Genomic DNA, 24,060 nt, shown 5'->3' on the forward strand with positions numbered 1-24,060 from the left:
TTCTCGGCATTTACAAGGTGACATTTGAATCGGCAAGACGCGCGATTCATTCACGCAATAAAAACTTGATGTTTCAGATCGCTTGCAGTGTGCACGATCATTTCATGGCATTTGTATATTCTTGTTAAAATCAGCAATGCGCGCAATCCATGTTTCTGCATTTAAAATTACGTGTTAAAATTCTAGATGTTACATTATATGTGCATAATAAGTCCCTTAATACAACTCCTATTGTGTTCATGGCATTTCCACTGAGGAAAGGTAGGTAGGGGAAGAGTCAGTGGGTATGTATATAGTAAAATACAAAAGATAACTTATTTGAACCAACCATTAACTATACTATTAAGGCTAAAGGGGCGTTCATTAATTAAAAACTCAAGACTGTGCAAAAATTGCAATTCTTCCACCTTTCTTATTCGATATGTCATGTCAATAATTTTGAAACAGGCTGGTACTAACTCATCAACGAGCAGAGAAATGCCCTCGGATAATCAGGTTTCAGTCAAAAACAGTAATTGAATAGCAAGGAGTGAAACAGGTTGGCAATCTCAAAATAATTTTTGGACACTTACAGCACATCACACGACACAGCTCTCAAGATTTTGGTTTGAAAGGATTTATTGCATTGCTGAATCCCATTTCTCCAACATTTTCTTTTCGGATGAACCTCCCTAAACTCCCATGTAGACGACTGACAGTGGTTAACTTGCTTGATCATGAGTTACAATGTGCAGCTGATGTTAAAACATTTTGAAGGGCTGTTTGAGTCTACGTCCAGCTAGGATCATATAGACTACAAAAATAAATTGTGAGATCTTCGAGGGAGCCTAAATAGGGCACCCTTTGGTCGTGCCATTGTTAGAAGGGATTTCCTGCTTGGAAATCTGTACATCAACTGTACACAAACTGCCATTTCCAAGCCACATTTAGTTAAAAATGAGTTAAAAAAAAATGCTGCATATGTTCAAAAACCCCACTAGGTAGGCAATCACTTCCATGTATGCTGCTACAGTTCTTGCACCACATATAGGTAGCGTGTTCCCAATGAAAAATGCTTGGCTACTGACCACTGCGTACACCCGGAAGAGATACTCTGACAAGGGAATTAGAGGCGATGGCCCAACTGCCCTTTCATAGCTGATGTAAAGCTCTAAGTGATAGTTTGGGTCAAGATTTGGCAAATTGTACTTCTGTAAGAAACAGTTTCTACCTTTGGCCATACTCACTTTTGTCCAATGTTGTTTTTTGGCAGACATCCATGCAATGAGCACCCCGGTCATACAATAGGTCTCAAGGTTTGGAGAGATGTACAGTATCTTTTCTCATTCTATGGCGCATTGGGTGTCAGGGAATGGCAAATTCTGGGACCCATGCCCCTGCATTGCTGTGCCTACGTGGCAGGAGATTCCCCAAGACCTGAGAGATGTGCACAATGTATGGGTTCCACTTGGCAGCCCTATGGTCTGGTTACAATGCAAATAGAAAGCATTTGGCTGGTGACGGGTGTCCTGCCTGAATGCCTGATCTGGGTAAAGGTGGAGATACTGCTAACTGGGAGGCCGTGCATAATTCTGTGGGACAGCTGGCAGTGAAACCTGAGCACTGAGCAAATATTCCTATCCAAGGAGAAGTATCTGCAGTGTAGTAGGTTTCACAGTGTGTGGATATCGAGATACATAAAGGTCAAACCCATTCAAAATGGACTTTATACGATTACATCAATTTCCCAAATATGTGGAACTCAGCTGTGTTCTGGTGTTTCGCAGGACCACTTGTCCTTCCCTTCAGGAGCAGTTCACATGTAGTTTTTCATGTATAATACATTACTCTAACTCAAAGTACAGGATTAGCTGGGCTTATACTGTAGATTTATGGCTGTACAAAGGGGCCAAGCCCTCGCACTTATGAAGCAAATCTGTCTGTAGCTGCACCCGCATTGGGCAGAGTACTGTGCATGGGAGGAAATACATCAATTGTGATAGATGGTACACCAGGTACTAAGAGTCTGTTGGTGGTAATCATAGCCCACCCGCTGCTGTGGGTGCTTATTATTAGTTGGCTTTCAATAGTGGTTTTGCCCCCCGCCCACCCCATACCCAATATGACTAGTTTAGTATCAGTTTTTTAAACAAAACATGTATTGATTTTGCACAGCACCTTGGGAAAAAAGGTGTAAAAAAAGAACACACAGACAATAATAAGTACAGAGGATACAAATAATAAAAAACAAACCACCTTGCTTCCACCGACCCTCCCCCTCCCCCACTCTTTCCTCAATCCACCACCGGGTCCTGCTGGCGACCTAAGGTAAAGAGACATGCAATCACAGAAATGCTTGTCAATTGGGCAACATGTGTACCTGGCCCGCTCATCGGAGTCATATCCTATAAATATGTGTGTTCATTTTGCGCAAAGTAGAGCTGGGAATTATTATTGAATAGCATGTCTAAGAAACAATTATATTTGGGGCTATGACACTCTCCACTATTTCTACCTTGGTCCATACTGTGTGAGAGAGATGCAAGTCATTTCTTGTTTGGAAGAACAGGGGTAAAAGAATACTGTCAACCATTCCTCCAGGACTCCTTTACAAGTACATCAAGATACATTTCATATCATGTGATGGTGAATGATATAGGTAGGGCCTCGCATTTCTCCTAGTTTATTCTTCACCAGGATAACTGCTAAGAAGGAATGTATCAGGGCCATTAGTGAGTGTAAGAAGCATTCAAGGGATGCAATTATGAGCTGAATGTCATCAGCATACAGGAAAGATTTCATTGAGCCGACCAATGTATGACTGCTGCGTATATTATCATATTGCAGCCAATAAGGATCCAATGCAATGAGAAAGAGGAGGTGGTTGTGGAGGGCTGGGGCAGCACTTGTACGACCCTCCCCATATCTGAATCAGCCATGTAAAGAAGAAGCCCACACAACTGAATGAGTTGATGGTTTATCTTAAAACCAGTAGATTTATTTTAATCAATCCATGCCCAAGGCTTTATTTCTCAAGTTTATCGAAGAGATATTCCCACTCGACACAATCAAATGCCTCTTTTGCATCAAGCGAGATGCCCAGGATGTTCTGTGGCACATACCTGACAACCAATAAAAGGTGTGCTACAGTCCTCAGATGGTTTTGGGAGGAGCAACCCTGTATGAAGTCCACTAGTGTCTCATAACGTAAGGATGGATTTACTCTGCGAAATTTACTAGTAAGGATGTTTGGTAGGATTTTCTTATCTACATTAACTATATGGGGGACTGCTATTGAAGTTAAGAGGGTCTTTCCCTTCTTTAGAGATAAGGGAGATGGAGTTAGAACACAGCAATCCAGTGTTTCACACTTATTTTATATTGCATGGATCATAGGTAACCTCAATGCTTTGCTGGTTTGATAGAACTTACAAGGAAAGCAAGCTCTGCCTAATGATCTGCAAGTAGAGAGGCCAAGATGGCCTCAGAGATTTCCTCCATGTTAATTTCATCATAGAACTTAACACAACCTTCTTGGGACAAAGACAGCAACATCAGAATGTTTAAAAATTATTTTTGGGAGGTTGTAGTTGTTGGTGCCATAGATTTGTATAGTGTATCCTGGAACGATCAAGTGCCACTGGAATCTCCATGGAGTTGGTCAGTAGATGACCTCCATCCAGTATAGCCATGTTGGATTCCTTTTGTTATAGCTGTGCGGCTGAAAGTCTACCCTCCACTCTCCCACACTCCTAAGGTCTCCATCTAAGCATCACCAAACCTTCCTCTACTTGGCTGAATAAAGGGAGTTAAGTGTGAAATCTGAATTTCTAGTTGTAACAATAGCTCGTATTAGGTCCGAGCATTATAACTCGTAGTGAGTGATTTTACCACTTGCTGAAGACATATCTGTGTTGCATGTATTCGGGGCAGCGGTCGAAGTGCATTTAAAAAAGTATGGGAACTGTGATGCTGCATGCAATGGGGGACCGAGTCATTGAACATGGGGGGCGGGGTCAAAGGTGTGGTTAAAAAAAACGAATATTCCGTACTTTTTTTGGTCTTTCAACTTCATGTGCTACATATAAAATAATTCACAGCTTAAATGAAAAATACATAAAAAAACCTAAGTAAATCAGCAGAAAGCACACTATTGTACATCATGAATCCTTTATTAGTTAATGCACTGCAGAGGTCTGTGTGTATCGAGAAAGCCACAGAATAAAATCTTGATTGGTGCAGGAGAATAGTGGATTGTGTTTTGTTAGTGATACTAGGGCCCAGACTGTGACAAAAAGCACTGAGAACACACAAGTCATTATGTTAAACTTGCATTACACACAGTATAAGATATACTACTACCAAATATGCAAACCGGTTTCAGATAAAATGGTGCTTCCTAATATAGATTTGAGTAATCCCCAGACTGTACGTAATTAATTTCTTTGATATAACTGCCCTGAAAAGCATGCACTTCACAGCTCATGTGTGAACTCCCTTGCACTACCACTGGAAAAGAATAAATCTTTGCCATCTCAAAGGTCCATGTGAGTCTATCAATTAAACCAGCACCATCTCCTGAGTCTCCTTTACATTTGCAGATTAACCAGTTGTGCGCATTTGCATTTCTTTCAGGCAAGCAGGCACCCCGACAGGAAGGCCTGTTTATTGTTTAGCTGTCTGCCGCTCCCTCAGTTTCACAGCACAGGAGACTCTCTGACTGAAACTTCAGCTGAAGCATTTGCACTATTGAAATTTACCGTCCTGGGACGGTTGTCTTTTCATAAAAAGTAGGGGAATAGGTTTTCATAAATTAAAAAAATATGGGCACGTCGTGCCCCTCTGATCATGCCCACTTCGACCACTGATTGGGGGTAAACAATCCCTATTACCATTAGAGAACGCAGGATTTTTAGCTTGACAAATGCCTATATACCATATTTATAGAAGTATTGCTACACCATGTTTTTTTAAGCTACTGGGTAAAGTATCCTCAACACTCAATCTTGTTTAAGCTTTTCCAGTTCAGATTCAGAAAGAAGGATCTCTTGAATGAGGGCAATGTCAGCGTTTTTCTTGCCTACATAGTAAGATCTTCCTCTTCTTATAATGGGACAAGCCCTTTATGTTCTGGGACATGATATTCTATGAACAGTTGTTTGTAAGACTATATGTGCAGTGAGTTTGGACAACGTGTGAATTCAAAGAAAGCACAGATAATATATAATAGTTTATCAGGCCTGTCTGTGTCTAATCTGTACAGACATGAGAAGTGGGTATGGTTAGCTGGCAATTAGATTAATTCAAGGGTAGAAAGCATACAATGCGGAAATAAAGACGTGGAGTGTTTTGGTCATCAGACACTGATGCGAAGCATCAAGGAAAGCTACCAAAGATATAGAAGACGAATGGCACACAGGAGTATTCCACGAAGAGAACAATCCTACAGTAAAAATGCTATATGCGAGCCTATCTAAATCAGCATTGAGGGGCAGCCAATGGCCTACACCAGTGGTTCCCAACCTGTAGTTTTTTTTTTTTTTTTTATTTATATTCGTTTTCAAATTAAATAAAATATGCTATCATTTGTGTGTGTTTGATGGAATGCTAGTTTCTGTATTTTTGTGTATTGATTTGCAGTTCAAACCATCTACAATGTTTAGGCCGGGGTCCCCGACTTCCGGTAATGACTCAGTGGGGAGTCCCCTGGTTCCAATATTGTTTCAGTGGGGATCCCTGGGTTCCAGTAATGATAAAGTGCGGGTTCCCGGAGGTCAAAAGGTTGAGGACCACTGGCCTACACAGTTATATTTTATTAAAAGGAACTGGGTTGGGTGTGGGGGGGGTAGTGGGGAGTCTGATCTCAGCAGTAGTGAGGCAACAGGGTGGCTCCTAGATGTGAACTATGTGGAGATAAGATAGCGGGTTGTACCCCAAGAAGTACTGCAAGAATACCAAGAATATCTGACAGTATAAACAGTATGACAGGTTGTCAGGCCAGGGTTCACTGTTTTCCTCAATCATGGGAATGGGAAAAGACATAGGTGGCTAAAAAAAGAGCGCTAGAGTATGCAGTTGTTGAAGCTCCAAGTGCCTAGGACAGTACATGTTAGCACTGGGCATATACTATAAACAGCTAATATATTAAGTGGGTTTAGGTGCCAGGAGTCAAGACAAAAGTCATCATAGCAGTGGCTACTGTTATATGTACCAGGGTGGTGTTTAGAGTGTCTAGGCATCACAGGGGTGAGTTTAAGACGAGAATGTGACTTGTCCCTCATTTGTCAAAGTTTCAATGATATGATGACGTCTTTCCTGTCAGAATCCTTCGCCTGCAATGCACCTGCTGCTGCGCCGCCTCCTGCCTTTCTAAACCGGATGTTAAGTCAGTTGTGAGCACTGTGGGGGTCATTTCAGTGTTCTAGTGTGATGATTACTATTCCACTGTCCACTGTCATTGTTTTAAGCGTATCTCGGAAATCCTCCAGATTGCCCGGTTCTGTGTACTCCGTCGTTCTGCCGACCACAGTAGTTATCCTGACTCCGGATTAAGAAGGCCATATTTTACGCTCCTTTGTTTCAGATAGGGGTGTAGAGCCACAAACTTCCTCTATTTGAGATTTGTGTGAGAAGAGTAACCTGCAGCTACATAAATGGATTGATCTTAGATTCGAACTACCCCCCTCCCCGTTCTTCTTGGCTGCTTAGAGAATCCTCCTGGTGTGTTGTGTCAGAGGAGGCATGTGATTATGGGACAAGGTATGGTAGAGGTGGACTGGTTGCAACGTCTTACACACTGGAGCCTTTTGGAATTCCAGGGGTTCTCTGAACTGTATCTCAAGTAAGGGGGGAGGGTTCTAAAAGGAAGAATACCATACTGCCATGTTCTGCCTTTTTGGAATCCCATAGAGCCTAACGCTGTCCCAAAATGAGCAGTCGTCCAAGTCAATCACTTTCTGTTTCAGAGACATATCTGCTGGCCCTAGTCAGTCCCCTGCTGAGTTTGTTTTCAAACATTTCCAGTCATTTCTCTGCAGAGTATAGATGGTGATAAAAGAATGCAACAACCTCTCATTGATTCGGCCTCAGAGAGCATCTCTGTCACTGTTTCCACCGTGCCAATTTTCGAGCAATGGGGGGTATTTTCGTCAGGACAGTTTCTAGTTTTTCAGCTATTTCTGGATCTGCTGGGGCTGAAGAGTGTTTGGGCTCTGCTATGGCCTCTGAAAAGAAGAGTTGTAGCCGCCATCTTGTGGAAGGCACGAAATATGTAGTTCCGTGGTCGTCCAGACGAGGCCAGATTATAATAATCACATTTAAAGTCTGCCATGCAAGCAGGAAGCCACGGTAATGTAAGCTGATAGAGATAAGCGAAAGTGCCTCAGAAGAGACAGTGAGAACCACTCAGCCAACAGTGATGAGCGTGTAGACTGTGCAGTTGCTGGAAACCACACAGTCAGCAAATCAACAGTGAAATATTATGTCAGCATGGATTGGTTGTCCAGAAAAGATCATCAGCCCCATTAGTTCTTGACCACACAAATCACTCTTCTCCACAGCAGATCAAGTGTTGCTATGCTGGGGACACTTTTCATTTGCATCAAGACTGACTGACTCCTGTCGGGTAGGAGGGTTAAGAGCCCGACCACCTTAATTTATGTGAAAGTGTGCAATCAACGTTTTGGCCCTTGCTTGTTTCTATCGGGACATACTTTCTTTAAAAAACAAGCACTTTGGGAGCAGTTACCCAATGTTGTAGCATGTCCTGGATCTTCTAGAAGTGTTTCCTGCTAGGAGGTAGATTTAGCGAGGATATAGAGGCACAGAAATCACCCTGCACACTGCTGAGAATGCAGCAGGCATTCTGTGATACCACGCGGGCATCTATGAGCCTTCGACTCACAGTTCAGAATCCAGTCACGAGCACAATCTTGCACTGGTTCGGCAATTCCAGAGGAAGATTCCAGGTCACCACCAAATCCCATCAGAGGCAATTTGCAGTGCATTGTCTTCTTTTACTGAACACCATTTTGAAAAGACCTCAGTACACTGCACACAGCTGTGAGTTGGATTAGGCAGTGGAGCACTTTAATGAGCAACCATCTTGGGCATGGACAGATTCTGCCTTTCATGGGGTCATCCATGATGATTTCTACCAAGTTAATATTATGGAATTTGTAAATCGAAGAATTTAAATCCTCTGGAGAAGGTGCTATTCCATTCTTCTGAACAGAGGATAACAATGGGCTGTATTTTGTGGGAAGTTTTTGTGAATTCTAAATAAATCATACATTTAGGCAAACGGTTAACCCTTTCATTGAAATGGTGAAACCCTCTTGAAAAAGAGTATGTAAAATACGGACAAGTAACCTTTAATTTCTGACCAGTGCTCCGTTGTACACTAATTTATTCCCCCATTACAACTTACTCCGAATCTCCAATGGTGTCATTAACAGAAATTACTGGCCCCATTGAGATTCCAGGATTTACTTAAATACTGCATCCCATAAATATTCCCAAGGGGACTCGGCTGCTGAATAAACCCCAAAATCACTGCTGAGAACGTAGAGGTGATTTAGAGTTGTGGTGGTCTATTGCTAGCTTGTGGAAATGCTTACAGTGGTTAGTAGCCTAAGATGCACATTTCCTTACCAGAAACGACTGCGGCAGCCACACTTGGTCACTCCACCAACTGGAGTCTCTTTCCACAACTGAGTTTGAGAATATCCCTCTTAGGGCATGTCAGGCTGCAAAGCACTAAATTGTGGCAACCTCTTGTTTTTGGAACACAGTAACATTGTATGTCTTAAAGGTTGCCAGTGATGCGAGCAAGTGTTGCAGCGTGTATGCTGTTTTCTCTGAGGGTCTATAAGGTTTGTCCTCTTAATATTCCTTTTATTCTTCTGATGTAGATACGTTAAGCACCGTTCACTTGGGTAAATAGTATCACTTGTTATTTAGACAGGTTTAAGAGCTACCTAAAACAAGCTATTGTTATTATATTTGCGATGTATTATTATTGTTGTAGTTTTTTAATATTATTATTGGTTTATTATTGTTGTTTTTTGATATTATTGTTGTAGTTTTGTTATTATTAGTGATTTATTATTGTCTTTGTTTATATATTATTGTAGTTTTGTTATTATGTGTTTATTTAGTTCCTATAAACAGAGCATTCTCTCCCTGTCTGCATCGAGTCACCGGCACAGTTAAGGAATTCCCTCCTCACCTGGGAGGAAGTGCCAATGAAAGTACTACTGCTTCAATCGTTTGCATCAAATGTATGGAATACATTCCTCAGCTCTGTTATATGATGTTAATAAGTTAAACTATGTCTCCTGGGTGAATGGAGCAAAGTTAGTATCTGATTATTTTCTAGGGGAGAGATTTACTGACTTATAGTGCAATGCAACGCAAACTGGTGAGAGTAGGACAGCATCATATTTATTAAGATATAGCTCTGCTGCTATGTTCCCCTGCGCTGGCATTCTTTCATGCTGCCTAGGGCCACACACACACCTTTGCACAACATTGCAGCCTACATGCAATATGAGGAAACGTAGGAGAAATACAAACGTTTCTCTTAGTGATCTTCTGCCTTGGGGAGGAATTATTTTTGGTTCAAAGCCCTGTCTGCCATTGTTAGAAGATACGGCTTTGTGGCAAAAACCATTGGCGGTAACGTGGTAACCCACACACCACCCGTAGACCATCCCCTTGTCACAAAGTAGCACAAAACGGTATTTGCATTACCGTTAGGGCTATTTCCCAGCGCAAAAAATATGCTGGAAAGTTAACACTTGATCAGCTCTTTCTGATTGTTTGTATCACTTTTTGTGAATTTGTCCAGGCGCTAAGTGTTAATAAATCAGCCCCTAGGTGTGAATAATTTAATGGGTGGGCACATAACCTTCAGATGCATTTGAAATATGATGTCATGATGTCCTCTGTTTACCCTCAGAAGCATTGGCCTGAGGGGATGCTAGGCCCGGGTCTGTCATTTGGTTCTCTTGCTTTGTCCTCCCTGCCCCCTGGTCTCAAGAAGTAACAGGGGCAGCAGGAAAGGTGGTGAACTGTTATCACATTTGGCACTAAACTCTTGTTTCTGTCCAAATTAGAACTAAGAGGTACGAATTACTAAAAATGTATGTCCTCAACTTGATACTGTAGCACAAACCACCAACAGGAGGTTGCTGAGGAGCTAATGTTGGGTCAAGGCGTCAACTCTGTGAGCCCATTTGTGGCATCTGTGGGCGTTTGAAAGGGATTCTCTTGACATTTTGTTAAATTTTATTAGCCTTAAGTACTTAACAAAAACCTTAATTGTATGTTATGCTAAGTTAGATATCATAGACGTCCCTGCCTCTTTGGCTGCTGAATGCTGACTGGTTAGCAAAATCAGGTGGAGGGGTTAAACCCATGCAGAAAATTATCATCATATTACAAAAAACAGACTATGGCAAAGCTCTCTATGCAGGGATTGCAGCACACCTCCTCCAACGACTACAGACCATACAGAACTCTGCAGCTAGACTCATACTGGCTCTCCCTAGATGAACCCACAGCATCCCCCACCTCAGGGAACACCACTGGCTCCCTGCCAGAAAAGATGCCAGTTCAAGCTCCTGACCCACTCAAACAAGGCCCTACACAACTGCGGACCCACCTACTTGAACTACTACCTAAACCTCCATCTGCCCACCAGACACCTCTGCTCCACTTCCCTTTCTCTCACCCTCACCCCGCATCCTACATAGCAGATGCGAGTCCTTCTCCCATCGAGCAGCAAAGACATGGAACGAGTAATCCTTTCATCTCCGTACCTCCCCATCTCTTCCAGACTTCTGAAAGTCACTGAAGAACTAGCCATTCAGCTAATCAACTGGACCCTACCAGCACCTGGATACCCTCATGAGTGACAAGAAGCGCTCTACAAATCTACTGATTAATTGATTAAAAAGTACCTTTAGTTTAGACTATACAAACAATGCCTGGATCAAGACATAAAAAGATGCCTCGGACAGAATACACAAAATCACCAGGCTGGTGTGCAGCATGTGACCTGCTGCTGCCAAGTGAGCAGCCTGGGAAAAGCCATTCAGTGTTGCATTCATTCTGAAACGTTTTCTTTTCCATGCCTTGACTGGTAAAATATATGTACAGCAACTTTAATTTATATAAGTTTCTTGAAGCTGTTGTTGACTGTGCGACTTTAGGCAATCAGGGACTGCCTTACTCCACTTTGCCAGTGTGCTTTCCACCACCTGCCCTGGGTGTCTACCATCACCAGGTGCTTTTCAGCATCAAGAGGTGTCTTCTGGTACCTCTCCAGTATAATTTCCTACATGAGGTGCCTTCTACCACCTTTCCCAGTTGTCTACCAACTGCTAGGTGCTTACACTACAACGTGCTTTCTACCACCTCTCGTAGGTGTCTACCACCATCAGTTAACCTTCAAGTACCTCTTGAACGTATCTTCCACCTTTGGATGCCTTCTACCACCTCTCCTAGCTGTCTACCACCATAAAGTGCCCTTTCACCACCTCTTCTAGATGTCTACCACCACTAGGTGACTTCCACTACCTCCGCAACATGCCTTCTACTGACAGGTGCTTTCTACCACCTCTCCTAATTGTCTACCATCACCATATACTTATCACCACCAGATGCCTTCCACCATCTATCCACTGTCTCTACCACCACAAGGTTCCTGCCACTACCTTTTCAATGCGCCTTCCACCACCATGTGCTTTCTACCACCTCTCCCAGATTCCCCAGTCGTAGGAGACGTGAATGAAAGTCTGCTTCTGCCAGCTTCTTTACAGGATTCCCTGAGAACCCTCTGCCTCAAAGCAGGACCTGCTGACACCCCAATCAGATCTCTTAGTTTGGACATAAGGGCACCTGTCCAACATGTAGTAAGTACCTCTTGCGGTTTATCCATTTGAGTTTTCCTTGAATTCCAATGTCACAGCACACCCACAATTATCATAGTACAATCAGACAAAGGGACAAACAGTAATGCTCTCACACACATAGTATTTTGAAATCATGAACTACCCGTCACATTGCGGCCTGCCATAAAATGAAAATGTCACTTACCCAGTGTACATCTGTTCGTGGCATCAGTCGCTGAGATTCACATGTTCTGCAATAGCTCGCCATCTGGTGTTGGGTCGGAGTGTTACAAGTTGTTTTTCTTCGAAGAAGTGTTTTCGAGTCACGGGACCGAGTGACTCCTCCTTCTGTGCTCATTGCGCATGGGCGTCGACTCCATCTTCGATTGTTTTCCCCGAAGAGGGTGAGGTAGGAGTTGTACTATAGTAATAGTGCCCGCGCAATGAAATGTGTAAGTATGTACCTATTAAAGGTTTAAATAATATATATACAAATGTACAAAATTGAAGGTAACTTCTGAACTGCTACAGGCTCCCGGGGAGGTGGGTGGGCACATGTGAATCTCAGCGACTGATGCCACGAACAGATGTACACTGGGTAAGTGACATTTTCAGTTCGATGGCATCTGTCGCTGTAGATACACATGTTCTGCATAGACTAGTAAGCAGTTATTTCCCCATAAGCGGTGGTTTAGCCTGTAGGAGTAGAAGTTGTCTGAAATAGAGTTCTTAATACAGCTTGACCTACTGTAGCTTGTTGTGCGGATAGCACATCTATACAGTAGTGTTTGGTGAATGTGTGAGGCGTAGACCATGTGGCTGCCTTACATATTTCATGCATTGGGATGTTTCCTAAAAAGGCCATTGAAGCACCTTTTTTCCTTTTTGAATGTGCCCTGGGAGTAATGGGCAGTTGTCTTTTTGCTTTAAGGTAGCAGATTTGGATGCATTTAACTATCCATCTGGCTATACCTTGTTTTGATATAGGGTTACCTGCATGAGGTTTTTGGAATGCAATAAATAGCTGTTTAGTCTTTCTGATGTTCTTTGTTCTGTCAATGTAGTACATTAATGCTCTTTTGACATCTAATGTATGTAGTGCTCTTTCAGCCACAGAATCTGGCTGTGGGAAAAAAACTGGTAGTTCTACCGTTTGATTTAGATGGAACGGTGAAATAACTTTTGGTAAAAATTTTGGATTAGGTCGTAGGACGACCTTATTTTTATGTATTTGTATAAAAGGTTCTTGTGTTGTGAACGCTTGAATTTCACTTACTCTTCTTAGAGATGTAATGGCGATGAGAAAGGCAACTTTCCAGGTTAGGAATTGTATTCCGCAAGAGTGCATGGGTTCGAAAGGTGGGCCCATGAGTCTTGTTAGGACCACGTTTAGGTTCCAAGAAGGAACAGGTGGTGTTCTTGGTGGTATAATTCTTTTAAGACCTTCTATGAATGCTTTGATGACTGGTATCCTATACAAGGAAGTTGAATAGGTAGTCTGCAGGTATGCAGATATTGCTGCAAGGTGTATTTTAATAGAAGAGAAGGCTAGCTTTGCTTTTTGTAAATGGAGCAAGTAATTTACTATATGTTTTGGAGTTGCGTGTAGTGGTTGTATCTGATTATGATGGCAGTAACAAACAAATCTTTTCCACTTACTTGTGTAGCAGTGTCTAGTGTATGGCCTTCTGGCCTGCTTTATGACTTCCATACACTCTTGGCTAAGTTGTAAGTGTCCGAATTCTAGGATTTCAGGAGCCAGATTGCTAGATTCAGCGATGCTGGATCTGGGTGTCTGATCTGTTGGTTGTGTTGCGTTAACAGATCTGGTTTGTTGGGCAGTTTGATGTGGGGTACTACAGAGAGATCTAGCAGTGTTGTGTACCTGGGTTGTCTTGCCCACGTTGGTGCTATTAAAATGAGTTTGAGTTTGTTTTGACTCAATTTGTTTACTAGATAAGGAAGGAGAGGGAGAGGAGGAAAAGCGTAAGCAAATATTCCTGACCAGTTCATCCATAGGGCATTGCCTTGGGATTGCTTGTGTGGGTATCTGGACGCGAAGTTTTGGCATTTTGCGTTCTCTTTTGTTGCAAATAAGTCTATTTGAGGTGTTCCCCAGAGTGTGAAGTAGGTGTTTAGAATTTGTGGGTGGATTTCCCATTCGTGGACTTGCTGGTGATCTCGAGAGAGATTGTCTGCCAGTTGATTCTGGATCCCTGGAATAAACTGTGCTATTAGACGAATTTGATGGTGGATTGCCCACTTCCATATGTTTTGAGCTAATAAGCTTAACTGCGTTGAATGTGTTCCTCCTTGTTTGTTTAGATAATACATCGTTGTCATGTTGTCTGTTTTGACAAGGATGTATTTGTGGATTATGATTGGTTGGAAAGCTTTTAGTGCTTGAAAAACTGCTAATAATTCTAGATGATTTATATGCAGTTTTGTTTGATGTATGTTCCATTGTCCTCTTATGTTGTGTTGATTGAGATGTGCTCCCCACCCTGTCATGGAAGCATCTGTTGTTATTACGTACTGTGGCACTGGGTCTTGGAAAGGCCGCCCTTTGTTTAAATTTATACTGTTCCACCATAGAAGCGAGAGGTAAGTTTGGCGGTCTATTAACACCAGATCTAGAAGGTGACCCTGTGCTTGAGACCACTGTGAGGCTAGGCACTGTTGTAAGGGCCTCATGTGCAGTCTTGCGTTTGGGACAATGGCTATGCATGAGGACATCATGCCTAGGAGCTGTAGTATTGTTCTTGCTTGTATTGTCTGATTTGGAGACATGTGTTGAATGACTCTGTTGAAATTGTGAATTCTTTGTGGAGTTGGCGTTGCTACTCCTTTTGTCGTGTCTATTATGGCTCCTAGATATTGCTGTACTTTGCTTGGCTGAATGTTGGATTTTGCAAAGTTGACGGTGAACCCTAGTTTGTAGAGGGTTTGTATGACTTGATTTGTGTGGTTTGAGCATTGTGTGAGCGAAGTGGTTTTGATTAGCCAGTCGTCTAGATATGGGAATACATGTATTTGCTGCCTTCTGATGTGTGCAGCGACTACTGCTAGGCATTTTGTGAATACTCTTGGAGCGGTTGTTAAACCAAAAGGCAATACTTTGAATTGGTAATGTATTCCTTTGAATACAAACCTTAGATATTTTCTGTGTGATTGATGTATTGGTATATGGAAATATGCGTCTTTGAGGTCTAGGGTTGTCATGTAGTTGTGTTTTTTGAGCAATGGTAACACTTCTTGTAGTGTGACCATGTGAAAGTGGTCTGATTTGATGAATGTGTTTACTACTCTGAGGTCTAGAATTGGTCTCAGTGTTTTGTCCTTTTTTGGTATCAAAAAGTACAGTGAATAAACTCCTGTGTTTATTTGTGTGCTTGGTACTAATTCTATTGCATTTTTTTGCAGTAGTGCTTGAACTTCTATCTCTAGAAGCTGTGAATGGTGTTTTGATAAATTTTGTGATTTTGGTGGTATGTCTGGAGGGAATTGCAGGAATTCTATGCAATAACCATGTTGGATAATTGCTAGGACCCATGTGTCTGTAGTTATTTCCTCCCATGCTTCGTAATATTGACTTATCCTTCCCCCCACTGGTGTTGTGTGGGGGGGGGTGAGTGACGTGTGAGTCACTGCTTGTTGGTAGTGGTTTTGGGGCTTTGAAATCTTCCTCTATTCCTAGGGAATTGCCCTCCTCTATACTGGCCCCGAAAGCCTCCCCTGTACTGTCCCTGGTAGGTGGACGGTGCGGACTGTGAGGTACTAGCTTGTGTGGCCTGACCCCGAAACCCTCCTCTAAAAGGTGTTTTGCGGAAGGTGGTATAAGATCCTCTGCTCTGCGGGGAGTAGAGTGCGCCCATGGCCTTGGCAGTGTCAGTGTCCTTTTTGAGCTTTTCTATGGCTGTGTCGACCTCCGGACCGAACAGAAGTTTTTCGTTTACTGGCATGTTAAGTACTGCCTGCTGAATTTCTGGCTTGAATCCAGACGTTCTGAGCCATGCGTGCCTACGGATGGTAACCGACGTATTAATGGTCCTTGCGGCTGTGTCTGCTGCATCCATAGAGGAGCGTATTTGATTGTTGGAAATGTTTTGACCCTCCTCAACAACCTGTTTTGCTCTTTTTTGTAGATCTTTTGGGAGATGTTCAATGAGATGCTGCATCTCATCCCAGTGGGCTCTGTCGTATCGCGCTAGCAGCGCTTGTGAGTTTGCGATGCGCCACTGGTTTGCTGCTTGGACAGCGACCCTCTTCCCGGCTGCATCGAACTTTCTGCTTTCTTTATCTGGGGGAGGTGCATCCCCAGAAGTGTGTGAATTTGCCCGTTTTCTGGCAGCCCCTACCACCACAGAGTCTGGTGGCAGCTGAGAGGTGATGAATACAGGGTCCGTAGGAGGCGCCTTATACTTTTTGTCCACTCTAGGTGTTACTGCCCTACTTTTAACTGGTTCCTTGAAGATCTCCTTTGCATGGCGTAGCATGCCTGGGAGCATAGGCAGGCTTTGGTAGGAGCTGTGGGTGGAGGAGAGGGTGTTAAATAAAAAGTCATCCTCTACTTGTTCAGAGTGTAGTTCCACATTATGGAACTGTGCTGCTCTAGCCACCACTTGTGAATAGGCTGTGCTGTCCTCAGGTGGTGATGGCCTAGTTGGGTATGTGTCTGGGCTGTTATCAGACACTGGTGCATCGTACAAGTCCCACGCGTCTTGATCTTGGTCATCGTGGCTCATGGCAGTGTGAGCTGGCGAATGTGACGGGGTGTAAGTTGGCGAAGCCGGAGTTACAGGTGGAGGCGAGGGAGGAGGTGTTACCTTCTTATTTTTTTCATTTGTGAAGACATAGAATGCTCTTCAGTATAGGAGCCTGAAACTGGGTCTGTTGGTGCTTTTTTCGGCTCCGAAAACCCTGTTGTTTGTCTTTTCGGCTCCGAGGTAACCTTCCTCTTCTTTTGTGCCGAAAAATCTTGGCCTCTATGGTCTTCGGCGCCACTGTCTCGGCGTCGACGATGCTTCTCTTTAGCACTCTCTCGGTCCCGAGGAGGCTGCGTGCCGGTGTCTCGACCGGAGTCAGACGATCTCGACACTGAATGGGCCTTTTTCGGTGCCGATTGTTGGTCACCGGTAATTTGGGTTGAGCCATGGCCGGTTGGCAGTGGCGTCCCCTGGGCCTTTTTGCCTTTTTTAAGTTCTGATCTCGACGTCTTACTCACAGTTTTTGTATTGTCGAGTTCGTCGGAGTCTGAATCCTGGATGGAAAAGGATTCCTCCTGTTCCTCTTCTGTCTCGAACTGTCGATGCTCCTTTGGCGTGGACGCCATCTGCAGTCTTCTCGCTCGACGGTCGCGCAGAGTTTTTCGGGACCAGAACGCCCGACAGGCCTCACAGGATTCTTCGCTGTGCTCGGGTGACAGGCACAGGTTACAGACCGAGTGTTGGTCCGTATAAGGATATTTGTTGTGGCATTCAGGGCAGAATCGAAACGGGGTCCGTTCCATCGGCGTTGTTCTCCACGCGGTCGGGCCGACTAGGCCCCGACGGTGTGCCGAAATCTACCCCGAAGGGCACCGAAGCGCTTTGATGTTCAATGCGTCGTTGTGTGTGTTTATCTCGAACCGGATCGCAACGATACCGTCGAAAATCTTCCGTTTTCAGCTATCTTTCCGTTCCGAAACTCGGAGCGACAGGAACACGTCCGAACCCGATGGCGGAAAGAAAACAATCGAAGATGGAGTCGACGCCCATGCGCAATGAGCACAGAAGGAGGAGTCACTCGGTCCCGTGACTCGAAAACACTTCTTCGAAGAAAAACAACTTGTAACACTCCGACCCAACACCAGATGGCGAGCTATTGCAGAACATGTGTATCTACAGCGACAGATGCCATCGAACTTACTAGTTACCTACGGGCACTTCTCCAGTGTAAATGGCACCAAATGACCATTTGTGATCTTTATGAGCCAAATCACCCGCAAAGCCCTGGTCACAACTCACTGGACACAAGTTTCATAACTAATCCATAACTGTATTTTTCTGGCTCTCTAGGGGTAACCTTATACTTTCACTTATACATGCATCCCATAGGAGGTCCATGTCGTTTCACATGTGTCAGAGTACAATTACATTTGTGCGCATATGAATTATGTACTTAGGTTGGTCTCTGTTTTTTTATTTTTTATTCCGTGCTATTTGTTTACATAAATAGTTGTATGTATTTGGACTCTAGCTGTCGCCTTAGAAGGACTATGTCGGAAACGTACTGGGGCATTAGGGAATGTTCTTAAGCACCATGACTCCATGTGATCATGAGGAATGCGGTGCCAGGACCTGCGAGGTTAAGGGTTTTGGGGAACATTTGACCACGAGGGAAGGTCTGTGGAGTTTTGGACTGGATTACTCGCCTTGTCAGGGAAGGCGGCATGGCTTCCTCATTAAGGAGCGGGGAGAAATGTAATGAGGGAAGAATATTTAGTATTACTAGAAACGTTGTTATAAATAGTACATCTGTAACTCCGAGAAGAAAAGGCACCGAGAAATGTTCAGTTTCCCTAGAATTGTGCAGGAAACAGATGATGCTAATGAAGCAAGGAACATACAATGGAACCAGCTGAAGTATCCCTGACGCACAGTTTATTCTGAAAATCGAAGCTGCTTCCTGTGAATTAAGAACGGGCCCTGCCGCCCGCTCAATGCTTTTCCATAAACCGGAAGCAGCCCCCTTCCCCACAGCATCGGCCAGTCTCCGCCCGTGCTCCCCGTCTCGTACTGCCGTCATATTCGCCTCTGTGAATTATGCTCCTAACCAGCCGCTGCCTCCAACAACAGGCGCCGCGTCGTGCAAGCGAGGCCGGCCCACGCGCCTTAAAAATAGCGCAAATACATGATTATCAGCTGCTGGTGGGCCTCAGTGCCTCAGGCGGCAGGTCGCTAGGACTGGCTGCTCGTGGGATCCATCAGAAACTGGGCGACTGTGCTGCTTGAGGACGCCTCGCCCTAAGCCAACATGGCGTCCTCGCAGCTATTAAAAGGCCTCTTTTGTGCAACTGCATGTGTAGGGTCACCCCTCTTTTACACGTCAGTGCATATTGGGAGTTGTAGTCTTTAATGCATTGCATGCCACCAACACATCTGATAATATGTAAAAGCAAAGCCCAGGAGGTGAAAGGGCGTGCTATTAAGCCACCTACTCACCACAACGAACCTTTAATAATAACAACTTTTTTTTTTAAATACACAGTGTTTCATCCTCCTTTTCCGACCCCAAGTGCTGCAAATAACAAGTTATGTTATTCCAAAATGTAGTGGTGCCCTGGTACTAGGCTGTGGAAGGACGATAGGAATGGCATTCGAACTCGTGATCTACCGGTGACAGCTGACGCCAGCAGCAAGCGATTAAATAGCTGTGTCGGCATGCAAAGCTATGCTCGGCAGGCGACATTACGGAGCTAAAGTGTAACCAGGCTGGTCCGTGCTGTCACTTTATATGTAGTTTGGTTCTGTAACAACTCGGTACCACTTGAGCGCATCTTAGGAGGGGTGGCAGCAGCTCTTGGACGAGATGAACGAGTTACTTACCTTCGGTAACGACTTTTCTGGTGGATACATTAGCTACCGGTGGATTCCTCACCTATTGAATACTCCCATTGCGCCAGCACTCGATGGAAATCTTCTTCCTAGCTTCTGCACGTCGACGAGGACGTCACAGTTGCCCACACAACGCCGTCTGACGTCATACAGGCAATAAGAGGTCCTCGCCGACGTCAGTACCAACATTTTTTACGTGCCTGAGAATAATAGGCCATTGAGATGAAAGAACAATAGTAATATTTAATGATATTCCAAACAAACACATCATCCTCAGAATTCGACCTACCATTTTTTTTTTTTTACAAGTAAATAAATATATGAACTATATATATATATATATATACATATAAACATATATACATAATATATTCCAATCCTCAAAACCAAGAGGAGCACACTCAAGAATTACTTGTTCAGACCAAACAGGCAACGGGGAGGCGGGTGTCACCGTGAGGAATCCACAGGTAGCTAATGTATCCACCAGAAAAGTCGTTACTGAAGGTAAGTGACGCGTTCTTCTGATGGATACAACTACCTGTGGATTCCTCACCTATTGAATAGAGTCCCAAAGCAGTACCGCACTCGGTGGAGGGTGCCTGAATGGTCAAACCAAGAAATCCTGCAGCACTGACCGTGCAAAATGGCCATCCCTTCTGACCTCAGAGTCCAAGCAGTAATGCTTCGCAAAAGTGTGAAGGGACGACCAAGTTGCGGCCTTGCAGATGTCGACCCCAGGAACACCCCTAGCCAAGGCCGAAGAGGCCGACTTAGCTCTGGTGGAATGAGCTCTTATACCATCAGGGGGATCCTTCTTTGCTAAAGAATAACACATTTTAATGCAAAGAACAACCCACCTGGAGAGTGTTCTCTTGTGGACTGCCTTTCCTCTCCGCTTTCCCACGTATCCGATGAAAAGCTGATCCTCCAGCCTGAAATCCTTTGTCCTGTCTATATAAAAGCTTAGCGCCCTCTTTGGGTCCAAGCGGTGTAGTCTCTCTTCTTCCTTTGACGGATGAGGCGGAGGAAAAAACGTGGATAGAGTAATTGTCTGGGCCAAATGAAAGGGTGAAACAACCTTTGGAAGGAAAGCAGCCTTGGTCCTCAACACCACCTTATCCCCATAAAAAAATGTATAAGGGGGTTTTACAGAAAGAGCCTGCAACTCACTCACTCTCCTTGCAGATGTAATAGCAACCAGGAAAACTGTTTTAAGAACTAACAATCTTATGGGGCAAGAATGCATAGGCTCAAAAGGGGACCCCATAAGGAAAGTTAGAACCAAGGACAAATCCCATTGAGGCATAACGAAAGGATTTGGAGGAAATTTATTCATAAGGCCCTTCAAGAATCTAAGTACTATTGGAGATTTAAATAAAGAAGGCTGGTCTGGAAGACAAATAAAGGCTGACAAGGCAGACAAGTAACCCTTAACAGTAGCCACTGCACAACCCCTCTGTGCTAAAGACAAAGCAAAAGATAAAACATCCGACAAATGAGCACGTAAGGGATCAATCTGCCTCTCTCCACACCATACCACGAATTTAGACCACCTATTAGCGTAGATAGATTTAGTGGAATGTCGCCAGGCCGATAAGATAACATCCACTACCTCAGGCGGGAGAGAAAAGGAACTCAGGTTGCCCCGTTCAATCTCCAGGCATGAAGGTGCAGGCTCTGGAGGTTGGGGTGTAAAACCTGCCCCTGCGACTGCGAGAGGAGGTCTGCCCTGAGAGGGAGACGGAGCAGAGGGCACAGTTAGAGTTGGAGAAGGTCGGAATACCACACCCTCCTTGGCCAATCCGGAGCAATTAAGATGACTTGGGCACGGTCTTGGCGTATTTTCCTCAATACTCGAGGAATCAAGGGTATGGGGGGAAACGCATAAAGCAACTGGTCGCACCAGGTCATCTGAAACGCGTCCCCGAACGCCCCTTGCACCGGATACTGGAGGCTGCAGAATAACGGGCAGTGCGAGTTCTCCCGGGTGGCAAACAGATCTATCCGAGGAAACCCCCACATCTGGAAGACTAGAAGGACTTGATCTGGATGGAGACGCCACTCGTGGTCGGCCGAGAAATGGCGACTGAGACTGTCCGCACGTACGTTCAAGACTTCGGCCAGATTTGCTACCAAGCAAATCTGATGGTCCTTTGCCCAGGACCATAGCCAAAGAGCTTCCCTGCAGAGAAGGTACGACCCTACCCCTCCCTGTTTGTTTATATACCACATCGCGGTAGTATTGTCCGTCAGGACCTGAACCGACTGACCGCGAAGGGATGGGAGGAAGGCCTTGAGAGCCAGACGTACAGCCCGTAACTCCAACAGATTGATATGAAACATCTGTTCCACTGGAGACCAAAGCCCTTTGATCTCCAGGTCCCCCAGATGAGCTCCCCACCCTAGAGTGGAAGCATCCGTTATTACTGTGGTTACTGGTGGAGGTTGCGTGAATGGCCTTCCTCGGGAAAGATTGTCGCCCGCAATCCACAACTTCAAATCCGTGGCAGCATCTCTGGAGATCTTTACCGAACCTTCGAGATCACCTTTGTGTTGAGACCACTGTCTCCGGAGACACCACTGAAGAGCCCTCATGTGCCAGCGAGCATGCGTGACCAACAGTATGCAGGAGGCAAACAGACCGAGCAGATGTAGGACCTTAAGGACTGGAATGACCGCTCCACTTTGAAACATTGGAACCAACGCCTGAATGTCTCGAATCCGCTGAGGCGGAGGAAAGGCTCGATTCAATGTTGTATCCAGTACAGCCCCTATGAACAGGAGGCGCTGAGAGGGCTCTAGGTGAGATTTGGGCACGTTCACCGAAAATCCCAGGTCGAACAACAACTAGGTTGTCGACTGCAGATGATGCAACACGAGCTCCGGGGACTTGGCTTTGATCAACCAGTCGTCCAGGTAAGGGAATACTGCTATCCCCTTCCTTCTGAGCTCTACCGCAACCACCGACATCACCTTCGTGAAGACTCGAGGTGCTGAAGTAAGACCAAACGGGAGGACCGCAAACTGATAGTGCTGCGACCCTACTACAAACCGGAGATACTTCCTGTGCGACTTGAGTATCGGGATATGAAAGTAAGCATCCTGCAAGTCGACAGACACCATCCAATCTCCATTGTTCAATGCCAAAAGCACCTGAGCTAGGGTCAGCATCTTGAACTTTTCCTGTTTGAGGAACCAATTCAAGATCCTCAGGTCCAGGATTGGTCTCAACCGACCATCCTTCTTGGGAATCAGGAAGTACCTCGAATAACAATCTTGACCCTTCTCCTGCTCTGGAACCAACTCCACTGCGCCCTTTAAAAGGAGGACTTGAACCTCCTGTTCTAACAACAGGAGGTGTTCTTCTGAACAAAAAGATGGGCGGGGCGGGATGGGGGGTGGAAACTCCCGAAAGGGAAGGGTGTAGCCTTTTCTCACAATGCTGGTAATCCAGGAGTCTGATGTGATGACCTCCCACTTGTGAAGAAAATTCAGTAACCTCCCCCCTACAGGAGAGGAGTGAGTGGGAATTGGTGGAAGCCTAAGGCTGCTTCCCCTGCTGCACCCCTCAAGAGGAAGAGGCAGAGTGCTGCTGAGAGGCTTCCCTGGTACAGACCCTACCCCTCCCTCTAAAAGATCTATAGGAGAGAGCAGAGGTAGGCTGCTGGAATTTCCCTCGAAAGGAGGAGGAGGAGGAGCCACAACCAAATCCTTGAAACCTCCTAAAAAATCTGGAGGAGGCAGAAGAAGTGGCTTGCAAACCCAGCGACTTGGCCGTGGCCCTGCTCTCCTTGAACCTCTCTAAGGCCGAATCCGCCTTGGCACCAAAGAGCTTGTGCCCATCAAAAGGAAGGTCCAGTAGGGTCGACTGTACATCCAAGGAAAATCATGAGTTACGAAGCCAAGCCTGCCTCCTCGTAACTACAGCCGTGCCCATTGCTCTAGCCACAGAGTCAGTTGTATCCAACCCAGATTGGATAACCTGAGTTGCAGCTACCTGAGCGTCCGATACCAGATTCAATAGCCCCTGAGGGACCTCCGTATGCGTAGATGCAATTTCGTCCATCAGAGCATAAATGTACCTTCCTAAAATACATGTAGCATTGGTGGACTTTAATGCCATACTACATGACGAGAACACCTTTTTGGATGCCATGTCCATCTTCTTGGAGTCTCTATCAGAGGGCACCGTTGGAAAAGAGCCAGGAGCAGACCTTGCCGAGCAGGAAGCCTGGACCACCAAGCTTTCAGGTGTTGGATGTCTGGTAAGAAAACCAGGGTCAGCCGGTGCAGCCCGATACCTCCTAGCCACAGATCTATTGACAGCTGAAGAAGACACCGGCTTCTTCCAGACTTCCAAAACAGGTTTCAGCAGCGCCTCATTGAACGGCAAAAGTGGTTCTGCCGATGTAGAGGCCGGGTGCAACACCTCTGTCAACAAATTCTGCTTGGCTTCAGTCACCGGCAAAGGAAGATCCAAGAAGTTAGCTGCCTTCCTGATAACAGCATGAAAAGTGGCCGCCTCTTCTGTATACTCCTCAGGAGATGACAAGTCCCACTCGGGGGAAGTATATAGGCCACTAGCAGTG

General features: G+C 45.0%; 1 protein-coding gene across 1 annotated transcript in view; it reads right to left on the minus strand.

Annotated features, from left to right (window-relative positions):
* The window catches only part of LOXHD1 (lipoxygenase homology PLAT domains 1), a 929,469-nt gene that overhangs the window by 204,142 nt on the left and 701,267 nt on the right, over positions 1–24,060 (minus strand). The gene's annotated exons all lie outside the window — the stretch shown is intronic.

Source organism: Pleurodeles waltl, chromosome 1_1 (genome assembly GCF_031143425.1).
Source record: "Pleurodeles waltl isolate 20211129_DDA chromosome 1_1, aPleWal1.hap1.20221129, whole genome shotgun sequence".
Taxonomy (NCBI): Eukaryota; Metazoa; Chordata; class Amphibia; order Caudata; family Salamandridae; genus Pleurodeles; species Pleurodeles waltl.